General features: G+C 33.3%; 2 long non-coding RNA genes across 2 annotated transcripts; both read right to left on the bottom strand.

The window, feature by feature from the left end:
• Window positions 1–2,196: 2,196 nt before the first annotated feature.
• On the bottom strand, window positions 2,197–3,201 carry LOC123715589. The gene is made up of 2 exons (XR_006754451.1): window positions 3,114–3,201; window positions 2,197–2,436 (listed from the first exon to the last, which is right to left on the bottom strand). It is a non-coding gene; the product is annotated as an uncharacterized LOC123715589 (long non-coding RNA).
• Window positions 3,202–12,414: 9,213 nt separating this feature from the next.
• Window positions 12,415–16,484, bottom strand: LOC123714801. The gene is made up of 3 exons (XR_006754362.1): window positions 16,409–16,484; window positions 16,059–16,116; window positions 12,415–12,479 (listed from the first exon to the last, which is right to left on the bottom strand). It is a non-coding gene; the product is annotated as an uncharacterized LOC123714801 (long non-coding RNA).
• Between the last annotated feature and the right edge of the window lie 4,009 nt (window positions 16,485–20,493).

Below are 20,493 nucleotides of genomic sequence, written 5' to 3' on the forward strand. Positions count from 1 at the left end.
GGATATAGAAATAAATAATAGACAAACTGCTTAGACCGCTCACTTAAAATCTTGTTATTATGGGTGTACACAGTTTTACATCATTATAATCTTTAACTAAAAATATAAATAACTATTATCCATCCATATTACCATCAAGAACACTATTACACTGTGTATAATGTAACGTCATTAAAATATCTATTATATTGATGTTACATTCTAATTAGGTCCAGAACATTATAGAATCTACGCAACAGTTATACGCAACAGTATGCAATTATGTGATCTACTTATATCACAGGTTCACACGCAAGGTTCATTTATTTATTTATTTACAGCCCATGCATGGCAAAATTCTAACAAAATTACATAAAACTAAATATTATACAATTAAGTTATTTTACAAAATTTACTAAATTTCCACTAATCTTTTCCAAATATATTTTTAATTCACAGTATATAATTTTTAAATAAAGAAGATTGGAGTATGCCAAAGGGCTATCTATGGAGCGCTAGATTCTTCAATTGAAACTAAACTATGTCACACGAAGCCGTACAAAATTAAAAGACATTGTAACATATACAAAAAAGTTAAAATGGAAATGAGCCGGTCAAAAGACCTTTAAATTGAATGGCCCAGTGGGGAGAAAAAAGAGAGGATGCCCACCAAATCAATTTTGCAAAACAAATGTAATGTGGAGGAGGCCTTCACTCCGTCGGAGGTCGAGGTCTATTGAAAACATAAATGACATGGACTTAGTGTAACTATGTGTACTCAAATAAAGGCTATTTTTATTTTTTATTTATCTTAACCCCATACGCTTTATATATAGGTCGCTTTTCGATGAAGAGTCGCGAAACCCATTAAGCAGCGAGAGTAACCGGGGAATGGGATCTTGTTAACGCTGGACAGTGCGAGCCGAATACATTGTTAATAATAATAGTCCAGAACGTACAGTCTCATGATGTCTACGTTTCGTTTTTAATTATGCTTAAACCAAATTTGATTTAATTGAAAATACTACAACGAAAGAATCTTATTTTAAAGTATCATTTATTTTCGTTAATTAAATAATCAAGGTCCAGGCGATGTCGTAAAATTAAAACGTTCAGAAATAATAAATTAGCGTACAATTTTTTACACGATTCCGTGGAATAAATAAAAATGTTCCATTGATAATGTATAATAGAAATCGAAACAAATGCGCTGTATAACTAAAGTTTGACATTAAACTACTTATCATTGTTGTTAATTTGTGATTATATTTAAATCTTTTGCGTAAACTATTAGGTCAAATAAGGAATAATGTATGAGATATTTTAATCGATTGCAAAGTACAAGTGTTATCCATAAATACATTATTATATAATACTGGCATTGTATGCTTAAAATTCAACGTGACCTGGCGAGTGCGTCAGTGCGGTAGTGAGAATAAATTTAAAGAAACAATGCGCAGAAAGGTGCATAGAGCTGGGGTTCGAACCTTGGACCTCAGGGATGAGCGTCGCACACTTAAGACACTCGGCCAACATAACTCTTTTTCCGCAAACTGTAAGATTTTTCTTCATTGAACTTTGATGTTTACATCAAAAGATATTTATCTTCTGAGTGATACTACGCAGAATACAGCGAAGACATTAGACACGTCGTGCCACAACTGAGCGTTTTCTAAGGCAGTTTTTGCCACGCACCACCACTATGTGGAACCAGCTGCCCACTGAAGTATTTCCGAACCAATTCGACTTAGGGTCCTTCAAGAAAAGAGCGTACCAATTCTTGAAAGGCCGGCAACGCACTTGCGAGCCTTCTGGCAATGTCCATGGGCTCCGGTCGTTTGGAGACGAATTTACTTGATAAATACGACTGAAATGTGTTAGCGGTAGTTGATCTAGTTCTTAGGCTAGGAAATTAAACTATGACTTATGATTACTTAATTCACTATAATTTACTTCACTGATTTTACGTGAACTGTATAACTTCAAACTTGTATAAAGGAATAGCCCGAGCGCATGTGTCACAACCTCTTTTATAATCACAACTTCCCTCCTCCGACTCGACCATCCCACTTCGGGGAGATGGTCGAGTCAATTCGTAGCAATTCGTAAAAAACCGAACGAGTCAAATGAATAACTATTGCACATGCGCACTTGTAGCAAGATTCTTAAGAATATGTTTCATAAAAATGATTAGAATTTAATTAAATAAATATTAGCTAACAAATGTAACTATAACATTTACTCATACTAATTACTTCAAAATAACAAATCACTTTTTCGTTGACTCTATGTTCTTTTCGTTAGATGTTTCTTCTATAGCTAGGGGCTGTGCCGATTCAACAGGTTTTGATAGAATCGATTCGCTTCTAACAATATCATCATTACCAATCTCTTCTGTTTCATCAGATCCATTTTGTTCCTTCTTTTTCTTTGCTGTTTTCATTGCTGTTAACATTTCTGTAAAATATATCTTTATGTTTACGAGTGATCCCCTGATTTCAGTCATTTTAAAGCCTGAAACGGTCCTACGGTATACTCGGGTACTGTGCCAATTATCCGACAATATTCTTTAATTCTATATTGTGTTTATAACGTGAAAATACGCTAAAAGGTACTTGAAAACAAAAGACATTTGAATTATTTCCTATTTATTATTCTATTGCTTTTTAAATTAAATTCTTAATATGGTTTTGGTAAATAGATATGTTAAAATTAACAATAAAGTAATAATATTTATTTTATTTCTAGCTTATTAAATTAATAGAATAGATTTATTATAGAACTGCAACTTAGATAATTTTCTATATCAATTGATTTACGTTACTAATGAAAGCGTTACTGAGTAGATATATAACTTCCGCCGTATAGCTATTATATTAAATTGGTAACTACACCTTTGCTAACTATACGCAAATTCCAGTTAAATGTAAAAAAACACGACTAATTCTGTTCATTAATAGCGGAAAAATCCAAATATTTCTCCGAGCTAGAAGGCCTTGTACAAAGGTCGAGGTAAGTTAATTGTTTGTTCCCGTTATTTATATTAACATAATATAAAGTCTCAAATATATTTAATTTATTTCCTGTAAGAAACCTATTAATAGACACGAGCCCGCAAATTTAAATATACAAACCGCGTCTAAATTTTGCTGACAATGGCATTTAATGTGCCTGGTAAATTCCTTAAATCTTTAAAATTGCAAATTTATTCAGTTACATCTGACAGCTTTGAAAGAACCGTAGATAACAATTTTGACAGATCGACCATATTTGTCGTTGTCTATGAGTTTATGTTCTGTCGCTAGTGACAGAGAAATTTTGATCGAGTTTAGGGTTGCAAGTTCTAAGATCTTTAGTAACCTACATTGGAGTTTATATTTTTTTAGGTAAATCATAAAGTGCAGTTTCTAGTACATATTTCAAATTTATCTCGATAAAAAGTTATAAATACTTTAAGTATTAAATTAAAAAGATTATCAAACGTGTCTGAAATAACTGTAGCAACAATATAACGAGAAGGAAGTTCTTCAAATAAACACTGTCTGTCACGACCAAAGAGTATGAATATTTTAAAACCATAGTCATATAGATGAAGAAATAAACTGATTTAATTTTTCCACAATGAATTGCAGCAAACTTCAGTGAGTGATAGTGATTACAGTATATCTGGAAGTACTAAAATGCCTCATAATTATAATAAATATTTATCTTGAAATATGTGTTTTATTTGAATTTACATGCATTACTTTATATTACTAAGTTGGAGATTCATAGTTACATTTGCAGAATCATTTTTGGGAGTTAGTTTAGTAAGGGAGTTAAATTAATCGATGCTGGCAACATACATCCCGATCACAGCGCTGCCTCTGGTTGACTTCCTTTTTAAAATGGACATTATATAGTACATGTCATTTGAAACAAATTGTAATTTGTAAACAAGCGGGTAGCCTAGCAACAGATTACCTAGAGGGAAAAATAATATTCATGTTCTTTTTACTACAACATAATTTTTTTGTTAACATAACGCTGTCTCTCATAAAAAGTGGTTGGTTCTCCTTGCATAGATGAAATATATTAAATTTAAAACATTCTATCCGTAATAAGAACAACGTAATAAATAAAATAAGAAATATTTTATCCGTATACATATATTTAATGGAAGACAGGTCTCACGTTTCACGTTCAGTCAGTCAGGTTTCACGGAAGTTTCTCTCAAAGCATCTTTAATCATAAAGAAAGATATTGTTTTACATATCGTTATTATGAAAAGCAGTGTTGGCCTAGTGGCTTTAGTGTACGACTCTCGTCGTAGGTTCGATCCACCGCTGTACACAAATAGACTTCCTTTTTATATGAGCATTTAACATTCGCTCGAACGCTAAAGGAAAAAATCGTGAAGAAACCGGCATGCCTTAGACCCAAAAACGGCGTGTGTCCGGCGCATGAGGCTGATCACCTACTTGCCTATTAGATTGACAAATGATCATATAACAGATACAGAAATCTTAGGCCCAGACCTAAAAAGGTTGTAGCGCCAGTTATGTAACCTAATGTTAATTAAGTTACATATATATATTTTAGTATCTAATTAGAAGCGTAAAAAATCATCACACCTGAAGCCAAGATAAGCCCTTTAGTTTTAACCACACTTATAAATTGTATTTTAACATTCATAATGTTCATAACCATCACTAAGATTTAAAGAGTTCTATTTCTTGTTCTTTCAAAGAGTTTTATTTAAACATCTCCATACAATAACCGTCCCAGAACATAACTCGCCACTGATTTTTTCGTATTTTAAACAAGACATTGTGTATTTTCAACATTATGATATATTTTTCTGCAGCCAAAGTTCGAGCTAATTAATGAATTGTTATAGTTTTAATGGAATCCCAAAAAATAACGTAATCCATTTGACGTTTTTTGTGACTCTGCAATTCTCTTCACTTAGAAAATGTAACAAACATCTCCTGACCCAGGAATTAACATTCAAGTTTGACTTTGAGAAGATGACATTTTCCTTAAGGGAAAATGGAAATTGTTGAAATGAATGACGCTTTCAAAAGGACATTAGGTACGTGAGTATTTAACAGTTGAGTTTGTTTTAATTAAAAACCTTTTACTTTCCAGTTAAAAAACGCAATATTCTAAAATGGTTGAGGTGTGGTGTTCTACTGTATTGAAAACTTAAAAGTCTGCAAACGATTTGTAATTGTTAGTTTTGTTTAGACAATGCATGATTTGTGTACAGATAAAAGATTGCGCCTGAAGGTTTTTTCATGTAATATTAGTGTTCAGATTTCATTTAAATATTGACCAACTACTGACACGGCTCACGTATGTTTCAAGCTGAAGAGTTCAAAATTTTGAATTACATTTTATTCGAATATTGATCAATTGAGAAAACGACTCACGTGTGCTCACTAAAATAATATTAATTATGTGTGAATAGGTGTAATTAGTATTTACGATATTGTCTTTAAACAATAAATCAGATTTCAATATTGCTCTGTCGTATTCATTTCTCGCTTCCTCTCACAGTGGCGAAGATTACTTCAAGTCCTTAATTATCTTGGTGAGCCTGCCCGATAGCTTTGAGATAATCCCACCACCTCGAACCTTTGATCCTACCCGTAGGGCTCCGTCAGTTACCTTAGGTCTCTTGGTGCAGACATCCCGTACTTATTTGTATATTCACTATTTATGTGTTAGGGTACATCTGTAGGGCTTAGGGATCCGTAGGGTTGTTAGGTGCTTACATCTCACTTCATCTACTGCAGCTTGCTCATACATACATTACATATACAATGCAGATACTCCTGACATACAATACATATAAAATAAAACATACATTTTACAGTCCACTAGCTAGCAAGCTGTACAATTAGATACAGGGGCAGGAGGCTCACCTGATGTTAAGTGATACCGCCATAGACACTCACTATCCTAGAAGGTTCGCTAGTGCTTAGCCGGCCTTTAAGAGGCAAGTAATTACAATTAAACTCATGTAAGATTCTAAAGCAGTGAGACTATATATACACTCGCTGGGCTGTTTAATGCAAACACCGGCATGTCCATTACCCAAGGATCTACTTGAGTTTAATATATAACGGGACAAAAGGGCAGGAAGTGAAGGAAAACTTTGTTTGAATTAACAATGTTGGACATGAGCTATGTACTTGCGTGTACACACGTAAGAAGTGAAACTTCTTTATGACCTTATTTTTAGAAAAATGATCTACTGTATGGAACTTTACAGAAATTGCTTAAATAAAGTGAAATTAGATAAAGTTTAACAAAAGGCTTTTATTATCATAGACATGAATACAAATAATACAATTATTTCATTTTACCTTATTGCTACTAAGATTATAACAGAATTTCATTAATTGTAATAGAATTATTTCTATCATTGTTATCGTTATTACATACTTTTGTTGTTAATGGCTTCTAATTTCTTCGAATCAACTATGGTAGGTACAAGAAAAAGATGGCGCGTAACGGGAAAACGTGACGCGTTACAGGAAAATGTATGGCTCGTAAGCGAAAAATGTGACGTTTTTTTTTCCAACGTCGATAAGGAATTTTAACTTCAAATATCAGGAAATAAATACAGAAATCTGAGGCCAAGAGCAAGCGTTATGCCACTGGTTTCATAATGACCTTTACCATGACCGTCATACTATATGACGGTTAAAATAGAGGATACATAAAATTTTAATTAGTCTAATTACGAAGTACTCTTGCGGCTTTTTCTGAAAAATTGTATTAAACGTGTGATTAAAGGAATCTGTGAGGGCAATCTATATGGACTCGTCTGGACGTTTTACATAATAATGTTTTAGAATCGTGTTTACGGCATGTGACTGAATGAGATTACTTTTTGCCACCACTACCACTATATACCATTACATAATATGGTACTAATACTAAATAAAATTAAATCTTAATAATATTAGGTTTAAACTTTCAAAATCATTACTTTAAATATGACATTTAAAGTATAAGGCTTTATGGAAATGGTACAGAAGAGTTTTAATATAAAGTTCATAAAATAAATAAGTTTTTATTAATATATGAAAAAGCACTTAATGGGTAAAGTATAACGTAAGCAGATTACTAAAGAGCATAGTACTAAAATAAAAAATCTAACTATCGCAGAACCCAAAAAAAAATTAGATTGTGGGTTTATCATAAACTTTGTTCGTATGGTAAACCACTTAAAATAATCATAATTTCTTAGTGACTTTTTTCTTAAGTAATCTCTTAGTGTAAGATACTGGGTTGCATAAACTTTTTAACCAGGCGTTATTTTCTCGAATTAACATAATTCTGGATTGAAATTTTGCTATAAAGTCTATTTTCAAGACTCTTGGGATATCTCTGAATTTGACTGTCTAAATTTAAATTCAGGAGATATTCAAGTTTATTGTTATTATAGAGCTTGACGCGGTAGTTTTAGATTGTAGAATTACATCTTGGTCTATGAACGAACAAAAAGAGGTTATTAATTTGTTCGCAAAAATACTGGAAAACTTAAGTTGTATATATGTATATTTAAATTTTTCCGACGTTTCGTGGTCACGGTGACAATTACATTACATACATAATTTTAATTATGTAACCATAACCATTTCCATAATTAAAATTATGTAAATAATTATAATTTTATAATAATAATACATAGCTTCAATCCGTTTAAAAAGTGTTTTCTTAATGTGTTAAAGCTATGTTAACAAAAGCGTTGCGTAGAGATGTTGGGTCTCTCTGCATCTTCTACCGCATTTACCATGGAGTGTGTTCAGAAGAGTTGTTCGGTCTAATACCCGTAGCTGAGTTTCATTATCGGACGTCAAGGCAAAATACAAAATACCATCCGTATCACCTTGACGTCCGTCGTTCCACAACTGAGCATTTTCTAAGCCACCACCACTATGTGGAACCAGCTGCCCACTGAAGTATTTCCGAACCAATTCGACTTAGGGTCCTTCAAGAAAAGAGCGTACCAATTCTTGAAAGGCCGGCAACGCACTTGCGAGCCTTCTGGCAATGTGAGTGTTCATGGGCGGCGGTATCGCTTCACATCAGGTGAGCCTCTTGCCCGTTTGCCTGCTATTGCATAAAAAAGACAATACAATATGTACTTATTTTCACGTCCGAACCTCCTACTACCTACTCTATTACAGGTTAAAAAAATGACTGTTAGTTTTTTTATGAACTTGGTATTAATGAAAATTCCACAGCGGAACTTTTGACGTAACACTACATTTTGTATGTATGACTAAAGTTAGGTCTCACTTAGACTAAGTTAAGTCCTGGCTAATAAAGCCAACCTAGCTTCTTCCAGAAGCTCAGAACTGGGCACTTTGAACCGGCGAACCGACGACCTCACTGTCCCGAGGATTTCGTAGAATTTTTATATGTATAATATAATGAGAGTAGTGCAGTACAATACAGAGCAGTGTTGGCCTAGTGGCTTCAGCATGGGACGCTCATGCCTGAGGTCGTAGGTTTCGATCCCCGGCTGTGCACCAATGGATTTTCATTCTATGTGCGCATTTAACATTAGCTCAAACGGTGAAGGTAAAACATCGTGAGGAAACCGGCTTGCCTTACACCCAAAAAGTCGACGGCGTGTGTCAGGCACAGAAGGCTGATCAGTTACTTGCCTATTCGATTAAAAAAATGATTATGAAACAGATACAAAAATCTGAGGCGTAGACCTGAAAAGGTTGTAGCGCCGTTGATTTATTTATAATATAATATGTAAAATCTGTTAGGGAAGCAACGGCGTCATTAGCCAAACTAGATTGTCAAAGGTGGGAAGTAGGGCCCATAAAAATAGGTACGAAAGCTAGAGTATGAATTTAATGGAACAAGTGGAGACTTCAATATCTTGACTGCACAATAGACAGTTTACATGACAATATGCAAACTAATATCTAATTAGATATATTAATAAACAAACTTTTTTTTTTTTAAGTCTTTTGATTCCCTTCAGCTTCCCCTGCTTCTTCCCGGAGTCGACTTTGAATGGATGAACAAATTAGACGGACTCGTGACTTGAAGTGGAATATTGGTGTTGTACAGTAGGATAGTTGTAGATTGGATGAATGCAGGAGGCAAAAAAAGTTCATTAGCAATTATTTATAACAACGCAAACAATATTTCGTACTAGAGATTTCTACTATATATTGTATACGAACGAGGTTGCAATGTTTTTTAACTATAAAATCGCGTAAAGAAAGAAATTAAAGTCACTCATGGCCATGTGTAATACCTTTTTGAACCTGTACCTGTTACCTTTAACCTTGTAATACAGGGTCACTTTTCTCTAGAGATTTTTTTCACAGTATGTTCCGAAGTAAACAAGAAGTTATGATTTGAGAAACTTTTGATTTCGTAAAACTTAATATTATCTTCAATACACCCAATAAACAACCATAAATAGTATGTCTAACGCAAGGTCTCATCAGTACCAATCTATTGGATATTATAAAATAGATACAGGATATAGATTTTTTCGAATTTTAATATGAATTAGTAAAAACGTCAATTTGCTTACAAAACGTAAAATAAATTATAACTCTGCAGGGGTAGTTTAAGAAGATCCCGTAGAACATTTTTTGGAGTTGATGACCCCATCTAACCCCTAGTTGCATTTGATCCACGACCTTTTGGCCACCCTATATAAATGTTCGGTATAATTACTTCCTTTATAATCTTGATTATATCGTGTGATAACATTATTGCTATTAATAACTCGCAGGCGAAAAGTATTTTTGTTACTAAAAGTAATTAAAATTATGGCTATTAAAATTATCCGCACGAGTAAATGTCTTAATTTTATATAAATAGATCTCATGCGCATCGAATCAAACTATGTTGCATGCACGTAAATGGTTAATTAAGTAATAACGCGCATAAATATGTAAATATTTTTTTTATTAAGGGGCAAACTTTATTTACAAACTTGCTTATGCTCTTCACACTGGTGACTCATAGGAAAAAAACAGCATTTCAGAAAAATTATGAATATTAAAGAAAAAAATATTTCAAAATGTGAGGCGAACTTAACATTCAGTGGCGTAACAATAGGGTGGCAGGACTGGCAAAATGCCACGGGCCCCAGACCCAAGAGGGCCCCTGCCCAAGAGGCCGCGAGCTCAAAAAAATATTATTTTTATTTCATTGTAAATGCAGGTTTCCTCACGCTCCGAAAAGCTAGCGAATGGATGATGAATGCATTGAGATATTATGATCTATGGATGAATGCAATTCGCTGTGGGCTTGGGTGGGAACTACAAACCATTCCCTCTCGCCTAAGAGGGGAGTTATTATTGTGCCATTAGTGGGAAATATACAACGTGTAATTGTGTACGCTGAAGATCTCGAAGTTTATTAAAATTAAACTGTATACAACGTGACGACTTTTACTGATAGGGCCCCATCAAAAGAAATTGCCACGGGCCCCAGATGGTATAGTACCGTCACTGTATAGTAATATTATACAATGGGGCAATGTTACCCTGATATATTTTCACTTCTCCATACAAACAGTTTGTAATGATTTAAATGTGCTAGGGTTGTAATATTTGAGTGAATAAGAAAATACCTACATAAGTAGAGGAAAGTAAGATATAATAAATAAAAAATCTATATTTATATATAAATCTATATATTCTTTTTATTAAAGACTTAAATTCTTATTGATAAATAGTTGCAGTTGTAATTTTTTTTAAAGACAAAAAACCAACATTAAAAAAATCTGAAAATAAATTAAACAAGTGCTTATAACAAAACATAAACTTAGAGGTGTACACCTCAAAAGTTCAAGGCGTACCTTTCCTTTTGTGTCGTACGTAAATAAAAAAAAAACAATTTTATGAGTTGGTGAAATGAGCATTTTCAATTTTTTTCTCAGTTATTATTAAAAGTATTGTTTGGACAGTACAGTCATTAAGATATCACTTCAGTCATTTAACATACTAATTTTATTTTTATGTTAAATGACTGTTAAAATATAGTCTTAATCAAATTATTCAGTCATTATTTACTGAATTTTGATTTATTTATTTTAAAATTTACACAAATTCCGTCGAGTAAACTTTTATTGTATGTTAAAATTACTAAAATCCACGGGAAATAATTTTTGACCACGTCGTAACCGTTTTATGGTGCAAATGTCATCAACTGTTCGATATGAAAAGGTCATTCCTGTATCACATTTAGATTCTTAAATTTTCGTAAATAAATTACTGTATTATTTACACAATTAATCGAACGAACGTTACCTACAAAGTGTTTTACACTCTTTTTTGTAGAGAATTTAGATGATGTAAGGATTCCCACGATACATCATACCTACATAATAATATTGATTTATTTTATTTATATATAATATATTATGTGGATGAGCGGTGAAATATAACATACAGACATATACTCTGAAAACATTACTCTCATTTTTTGGCAGCCATATAAAATGAAACTAAATTGACAACCCTAGATGTTTTTTGACGGCGGTCAATGTTGACAATGATACTGCTGCACATTACTGAGTAACTTTGCCCGCTATCATAACTTTGGTAAAGCATGAGTTACAGCAACGAAACTATCATCAAAATACTCATCAAATTGTTTTACATGTCAAACAATCCATTAAACGTATCGGTGATTTCGCCATGACGCACAATCCAATTCCAAATATCCACGGAAATTTGCCCGCAAAAACACACCCCGTCTTTAGCCTGTGCCGACAGGTAACCGAGTCTAGTTGAAAGCACACGTGTTATTCTATGTTGCCACATGTATATTTTATTTTCTGTTAATATTATCAATGTTGTCATAAGTTTGATACTTTTTTTGACATTTGACAGGAGATGATTTCCTTAGAAATTGTATTTTGGGCAAAGTTTTCCCTGGTGGCAAAGATGGAGTATTTTACGGTATCTAAAGTTAGTATTTCTTTATTGGGAAAAGGGATACTCTTCTTTAATAAAATCCCAGAGGCCTACCTCCTCTGTCTTCTTTGCCGCTGAGTAGGGATGTCTACCTATTCAAATTTAATGACGTGGAATAAGCGATAATTGTATCTTATGTTCCATAATAAACATTTTTTATTGTTATTTGCATATCTATTTTTATATTTCTGATTATGCGGATTTTTATGATCTAAACTCTCTTTACAAATAAACGATTTATTTATTATTATTTAATACATAGAATGAATTTGTAAACAAGCTATAAGTACTAAAATAATAATAATTAAAAGACAAATCCTCTGGAAATTACATCTTACGCTCTAAATCTTCACCTGTCACTGAACATCATACGGTTGTACAAGGGCTGTTTCCTTTTATCGTCTGTGTGATCCTCAGCAGATGTGATTAGTCGATCCCAATAATAACATTTTGACATACTATTCCAAAACGGGGCAATTTAAAACTCATTGTGTCACACAAAAGAATAATGTATGCAACCCAGAGATTTATATTTACCTGCGAAATCCGGAAAAAGTTGATTGAATACATGATCATACTACGTAATTTAACAACATATATTTATGTTATTTGTATAGGATACAGGACACAGCATGCGAATCACTTAAAGTTAACCGCTGCCCATGGATAACTACAATATCAGGAGGTGCACACTCGTCTTTTTAACGCGTCTAAGTTGTAATGGTTCAGAAATACCTGGAATGCCAGCTGGTTCTATTAAGTGGTTCGCCTTAAGAAGTGTCCTAAAAACCACCTATGGACTCTCTCAATGCCAGAGTACGCGCAAGTGCATTGCCGGCCTTTTAAGTATTGGCACTCTTTTTGTGGGCAGCTGGTTCCACATAGTGTTGGTGCGTGGTATGAACTGCCTTTGGCTCAGTAGTGGAACGGCGGACGTCAAGGTGATACGAAAACCTGCCATCTGGGCCCCTGTCCCATTCCTCTTTCAACTGGATGCTTTAATAATGTAATGATATAACATAGTATTCTATTAGCTGCGTTATGTTGGATGTATTTTAGCTATTTATTGGCATGTACAAATGTTTATATTATCAAAAGCATCTGAAGTCGGTACTGTTTATAGACTTTGAATGATATTGAACAGTATATCGACTTATTCTCTGGAATTACGAAACGAGTTCTGTTAATCTATACTAATATTATAAATAGGTAGTGTGTGAAATTGTTTTTTATTTTTATGAAATACCAAGCAGAATCAGGAACGAGCAGGAACCTCATCTGATGTTAAGTGATACCACCGCCCATGGATGATCAATGCCTGTGGGCTCGTGAGTGCGTGGCCAGCCTTTTAAGAATTGATACGCTCTTTTTTTGTCTAAGTCGAATTGCTTCAGAAATAGGTCAGTGGGCAGCTAGTTCCACACAGTGGTGGTGCGAGCCAAAAACTGCCTTAACAAACGCTCAGTTGTGGAACGACGGACGTCTAGGTGATACGAGGTAATCTCTGGACCTCTGAACCAGTTTTGACTGAATTATTTTACAAAGAGAAAGCCTCGTTATTTGTAAATGTCATATAATAACCCGAAAATGTAAACTTGCGAAAAATCGCTCAAACGATTAGACGAGACGTTAGCGATCCGTGATAAAGTCGAAATAAGAAGACATGGGGAGAAATTGGCTGTGCCAAAAATCAACCTGGAACTCTAAAACACCTTTTGTATGGCAATTAAGGCTTACAATAATTTACCAAATTAATAAAAAGATCTTCGGACTTCTTTAAAAATCGCCTTGATGAAAAAAACCGAATTTTGGAAAACCTATTATTTAATAAATGATTATTTGCGTGAGACACTGTAGTTGATTTAAATTTAATAACGTATGATATGATGTGTATGATGCGAATAATATAAGAATTGATCAATTCATATGACTAATAATGTTAAATCTAAAACTCCTTCAAAAGCAAATTTGCGCGCCATTGTGTGTGGCAGAATATGCGAACTTACTATTGTCCCACCTTACACGTTTTTGAACGATATTCTTGCAATAAATTATTATTATTATAGTAGTATTAGTAAGTTAAAAGATGTAAAACTTGATGTTGCCTACTAGTCAGTTAATTGAAGATTAATGTTGGCGCCTGTTAGATAGACCGGTGACTCCAGAGCCTAGTGCTTTCCTCGCTCAAAGAATAATAATCTCAATACAGCGAGAAAATGCTGCCAGCGCTAAAGGTACACTGCCACAGGGACCAAACGTTTCTATTAATTAGCTTTTAAAATGTTATGAGGTTTTTATATACGATTTTAATTTCTACATATGTCTAACTTTTACCTATATTAACTAGCAGACCCGACCGACGCGACGTCCGGTCAAACATTAAAAAACATCTACCTCGAAATAAATGCATTAACCGAACAACTTCAAACTTCTAATTGTTAAATTTATAATCATACTTAACCATATAACATTACGTTTATCTGTCATTTACCTGTTTGTGATACCATTTTTAATAAATTTACGGCTGATGTTTTGACTGAGAAATGTTTAGTTTCTCTGTTTGACGATGCCCGTAAAAACGTTTTTATCAGTAACAAACGCTTTTAGATCATTACCTATCTTAGATTTTCTAATAAAAAAAGGGAAAGGTGAGATCGTCCCGACCCGAAAAAGACATTACAAAGTCCTTATATCTCAATATATATATATATATATATATATATATATATATATATATATATCTCAATTTAACACGAAATGATACAAAATTTGTTTTACGCAAGAATTTATTTCTCGTGTGGCTGATTCTTACAGCTATTAATCAATGTTAAAGCGTGGCACGTTCTTAGATTTTTTAATAAATACCTAATTATAACCGAAGAATGTCGTATTAATATTTTAAAGTGAAACTTCTTTACCGGCGTTGGAAAAAAATAAATACCGTCACATTTTTCGGTTACGGTTGACTACGAAGCCATTGATAATAAAAATCTATAATAACGATAACAATAACAATGATAGTAATAATTCTATTAAAATAAATGTTATAATCTTAGTAATAATATGGTAAAATGATTTTTTTTGTGTTCATGTCTATGATAACAAAAGCCTGTTCTTAACTTTATCTAATTTAACTTTATTTAACCAATTTCTGTAAAGTTGCATATAGTAGATAATTTTTTGAAAAATAAGGTCGTGAAGAAGTTTCATTTGTTACGTGTGTACACTAGTACACGCACACATTTTTATAATATCATTTGGTGTCAGCATTTATCTGGAAGAATGCTCAGAATTCCTTGGGCAACAGAAAGGCGATACGTACAACTAGAAGTGATGAATCTTCTTTTTTGAGTTACCAATGCAGGTGTTTAATATAGATCAACGTTGGTTGGAAGGAGAACAAGGTCGATCTTGCTAAACTTAAAACTACTTTCAATTTTGATAGTAATATTTGTGAGTGTGGAGAAGATTGTTGACCTCGACCATATTTTCTTTTCATGTTCCCAGTACGACCGCATCTAATTTCTGAATTCCTTACAATTACTAGATGTTCCGTTTCCGACTCCTGCGTCCATCCTTATCCTCCTTTATTGTATAATAATGTATCCTCTTCTTTAATAATCAACAATAATATGAAGATTTAATATGTTTATGTGCATTTTTTGTTTTTAATTTGTCCCTTTGTGTCCTTTTGATGTCTTTATAAATGTTTTCGTGCGTGTAGTTTCTCTACCTTTGGGTCCATTCAAGTATTACGTAAGCAGATTTACTGCAATTTATCCCCCCCCCCCCGCTCTTACCAGCAAAAATAAGCAAAGCTCTCAAAAATAATAAAACATAAACGTTTTCATTTTTGTAAGAATCCTCGCAAAATGCATTTCGATTTCAAGTATAGACAATGTGTGGGTAATATGTATAAAAAGTAAATAATTGCTGTTAACGTGATCACCAAATAAGAAAATCAAAATTAAGTCAGCCTGCATGACTTTAATGAATTATTCCCCGTATAATGGTAAATTTTTATTTACCGGCAATACAACGATGACAGCGATGCTCTTATCTATCAAGAAAAGTAAATTGTTGTAAAACCGTTGTTTCTAATTTTATTTTAATTACCTAGGTTTGTCACGTGGATAATGGCGTAATGGTTGCAGCGCAGCTCCTTACAAACATTCTGTAAATCAAAAAAACTTGGTGATTCATTGGTTCATTGTGTTACCTGTATGAACAAATGAATTTGATTTTTTTTAATTAGTAAGACTGTACTATAATCTAAAACAACAGATGTTAATAACACAATTAACTTCACGCGTTACTTAATACGGTTATCAATAAATCAGACTCCCTGACACTCCCAATTAATCAGCCCATTTCCATTAGTACCGATGTAACCTATATACTGTTTACATTACCAGATATAAAACGTATTTTATTTGTACTCCACCAATATTATGGTCATAACTTACCTAAACGTACTTTTCATTAAGTTAACTTCGTTTTACGATGAAGAACAACTTTCTTATCATCAACCTAAAAAATTGCGTGTTAGGCATATAGAGCCGACCTTGGTTTCAATTATTAATGAAACAAATCCAAGCATTGTATGTGCGTAGACGTGTTGTTACGAAAAAAAATACTATAACCCTTGTACGGCTTTTTTTGCTAGTTTTTTTAAACGTTTAACGTTTTATCACTTTGCGGTTTACACTGTACTGTTTGCAGTTGCATTGTAAAGAGGAAATGCTGTGGAAACTATTGACGATAGAACAAAAAATGACGTAAAGTAATAAAGAACGTATCAGTATCTACAAAAAGAATGTTTTAGCCATGGGCAATTGTATGTTGGCCTATCCCGAGTCGGAACAGCAAAACATGAAGTTATTTTCCTGCCACAAAACAAAACTACGTCGAATATTGTGATTAGAGAAGTTTTAAGACACTGAAGTTAACAAATAAATCTCTTCTTTAATATTATAGAAGAAAGTTTTGGATTTCGAACAATCAAGCTAAAAATTCCTAGACTGATCAAAAACAAACTTTCGCTACTTGAAATCAAGAATTTTCCAACACCTGTGGAGTATTTTTAAATTTACTAAATTTAAATGTATTAGATAAATATTCGTTGCAATTAAAACCTGTTTATTGAATAGATTATGAATGTAAGTGTGTATTTAAAAATCTGGAAGGGAGTAATTAAAAACTAACTAAAATAAAACTTTTATTATAACAAAAATATGTCTGTAGTCCGATTTAGTAGACTTTCCACGGTATCTACGCGAGTGAAAAAGCGGAACATTGCTAGTTACTATTTATAAATATGGACACTGAACAAACATCAATCATCTATTAATGTCAAGTGTCACTGTCAAGAAGTTTGGAAAAATTAAAAGCATTCAAAATCAGTAATAAGCTATTTGGCTGTATGAAAATAAACTGTTATTAAGATTTTATCCGTATAAAACTTTAAAAGCGTTTTACAGCTTTAAAAAAATGATTTTGTTATCAAATTAGTTGAATACAATAACGGCGCCTGTCTCATCCTAATACTTTATTGGAGTATAATTTTATCGGAGATTGTTTTAATTTAAATGTATATGTGTATTTGTGTAATTGAAAACAACACAAACACGCAGAACTTGACGTTTGTTTACATGTTTACAAGCATGGTACTTGTACGATTCCTGGCTTATCGGGGTGCTTTTTTAAAAAGAGTGGCGAAGAGTTTAATGCCAGTTCTTCTCTTCCGTTCTACGCCCTTGATTTGAGAACAGTAAATGTAAAATTAGATGCATTTCATATATATTTAATGTATATTTCTTTTTTTGACGGTCACAAGTGTACATTGCGTTACCTATATGAATAAATGATTTTTGACTTTGACTTTAAATAATACAGAATTTTTATTTATATTCTATATTAACCACTCGCGTACAACAATAGAATATGAGCGAAATTATAAAATGTTAATATGTATGTAAAGCATGAATGCAATTTCACAGTCAAAGAGAGTGCCTACGTCTGGCTATACTCTCGGGGCGTAACTCCGACGATTTAGGTAAGGTAAACTAAGAAAGCAAAGCAAAATGTACATTCTTGGCTAATACGACGCCATCTTGTCTAGGTAAGTGTTTTTGGCGGGTTACAAGTTATTTCGTATTATAAAGCCTATACTTAACAGAATTAAAAACAACTATTTGTAAAGTTCTATAGTGATAAATGATTTTTCAAAATGTAAATTAGTTCATGAAGCACCGTACCAGGTTTACTAAAATATTCCTTAGGACAAGTATTTTATAGTAAGAAAATTTAGATGAATTTAAGCCGCGAATTTCGGTTTTTCCTCATATCTTCTAGAAAAATCGTGTATCGCATTTTAATTTTGTTTTCCCACTATAGTTGACGCAATATGAACCGAGGCTTTGGCATAAATCATATTTGACTGTCTCGCTCGCACTTACAGGTCTAATAGAGAGGTGTAGTGATGTGCGTAAGAATTGTAGAGGTGCATATCGATAGCTTAAAGGCTTACTATATAGTTAACGATTGTCTAGTTGATAAAAGCGCCTGGGACAAGTGCTAGACAGGCTACTTCTAATTAATTTGCGATATTTGTTTTAATATACTTGTTCTTGGCCATTTTGTACGATTTGCTATTTTAAAAGAGTACCGAGAGTTTTTTATCGCCGACTTTTTCTCTCGGCCTACATCCTCTGTCTTCTTTGCCGAAGGGATATCTACTGATTTAAATTTAATTACATGGAATAAGTAATACCTGTATCTTATATTCCATGATAATAAATATATATTTTAACGGAGTAGGTACGATCACAGGAACGACAGGAATAATTTTATGCTATCTGAAAATAAACGTTTTTAATTTGTAAGATTAAATATTTATTTCCACTTAATCATAGAGAAACTGTAGATTGCGTGTGCAGGTAGCTAAGCATTTATAACAAGTTGCTTTGCGTTCACATTGCTTCTGTCAGTGACATTTATTGCCCGAAGACTCAGTTTAAAATGTGTTGACTATACATTCAAGTGACAAATTGCGGAAAGTCTAGTCATTACAATGAATGGATGGAATGAATGTAAACAATGGTGATCAATCTTGAACTTTATCGCTTCAGAATGGTCATTCGAGTTAATTTTATTATTGTCTGAGGCCGACATACATTTAAGATGAATGATCCCTCGGGAATTCCTACTATTTGGCACGCAGTGTGGGATACCTTTAAATCTTCTCATTGCCAGGAATCACTCTACAAATGTATTCCGTAAAGCTTTTACAATGTAGCAGATAGTCTTGTAAAATAGGTAATGTCGCAGCCAACTAGTTTAACTAGCCGTTCAATCAACAGCCTAGCCTCTTAACTAAACAGCGCCGTTTAATTAGCGGCCGGAAAGATTTCAGCCAGTTGATCAAATAGCTAGGCAAATGATTTGGTTCGATGACGTTTTATTAGTTGCCCAGCCTGTTACTGTTAATTTAAATTTAGTTCTAATTTCTGCCACTCTTGAAATCGAAACAAAACTCTTCAAACTGTCAATATGGCGTCGGCAAACCACAACTTTGATGTATTTAATTTGAATAAAAATTACAAGTACAGCAAAGCACGAGTGTAGACAATAATAATGTGAATTTAGCTGTGACTGACTCAAGCAATTTAATTTTGGAAGAAATATTTTCAATGTCAGATGTTTTATCTCTTTTAATTCTGATACAAAGTCACTCTATCGTATGAATGAAGTAAGCATTAGCCAGCCAGTTAATTAAATGTAATAAACGCTACGGCTGAATATCTTTGAGGCCGCTAGTTAAACGACGCTGTTTAGTTAAGAGGCTAGGCTGTTTATTCAACGGCTAACTAATATAGTTGGCTGCGACAGTAAAATTGATATTTAATTATTATTTGATAAATGTATCATCCGTTATTTTTGTTCTTCTCTATTGCCAATTTACAGAAAAACAACATATCACTGCTATGGAAAATCTGACGGTTCAAATTTTGACGTTAAATGTCAAAATCTGTAACAAGATAAGAGATGTTTACCTAATAGATTGATGTGTTTAGTTTGCCGGTTTTAAAATCCTTCCTACAAACTGACGCCGGGCGAAGTGGCCAATCTTTCAAAATGATTCAGTAATTCAAGCGGCAACGTCGTAAATGATATCATTTATTCAATTCTTTAATTGAAGCCCAAAAATCGTTGTATGCGTTATGATAAGGACTCTAATCAGAAACCTATATACCTGTAATCAATTGATGTCCATTCTGAAGTATAAAAATCGCCAACGTCGATGAAAACATACTTATACACGCTTCACCAAGTTCCAAATATAGTCTAATATCTTCAAAACAATATAGTTAAATCAACGGCGCTACAACCTTTTTTAGGTCTGGGCCTCAGATGTCTGTTTCTGTTTCATGATCATTTGTCAATCAAATAGGCAAGTAGATCGCCCTTCTGTGCTTACACACGCCGTCGACTTCTGGAGCCTAAGGTAAGCCAGTGTCTTAGCGATGTTTTCCTTCACCGTTGGAGCGAA

This window comes from Pieris brassicae, chromosome 10, assembly GCF_905147105.1.
Source record: "Pieris brassicae chromosome 10, ilPieBrab1.1, whole genome shotgun sequence".
Lineage (NCBI taxonomy): Eukaryota > Metazoa > Arthropoda > Insecta > Lepidoptera > Pieridae > Pieris > Pieris brassicae.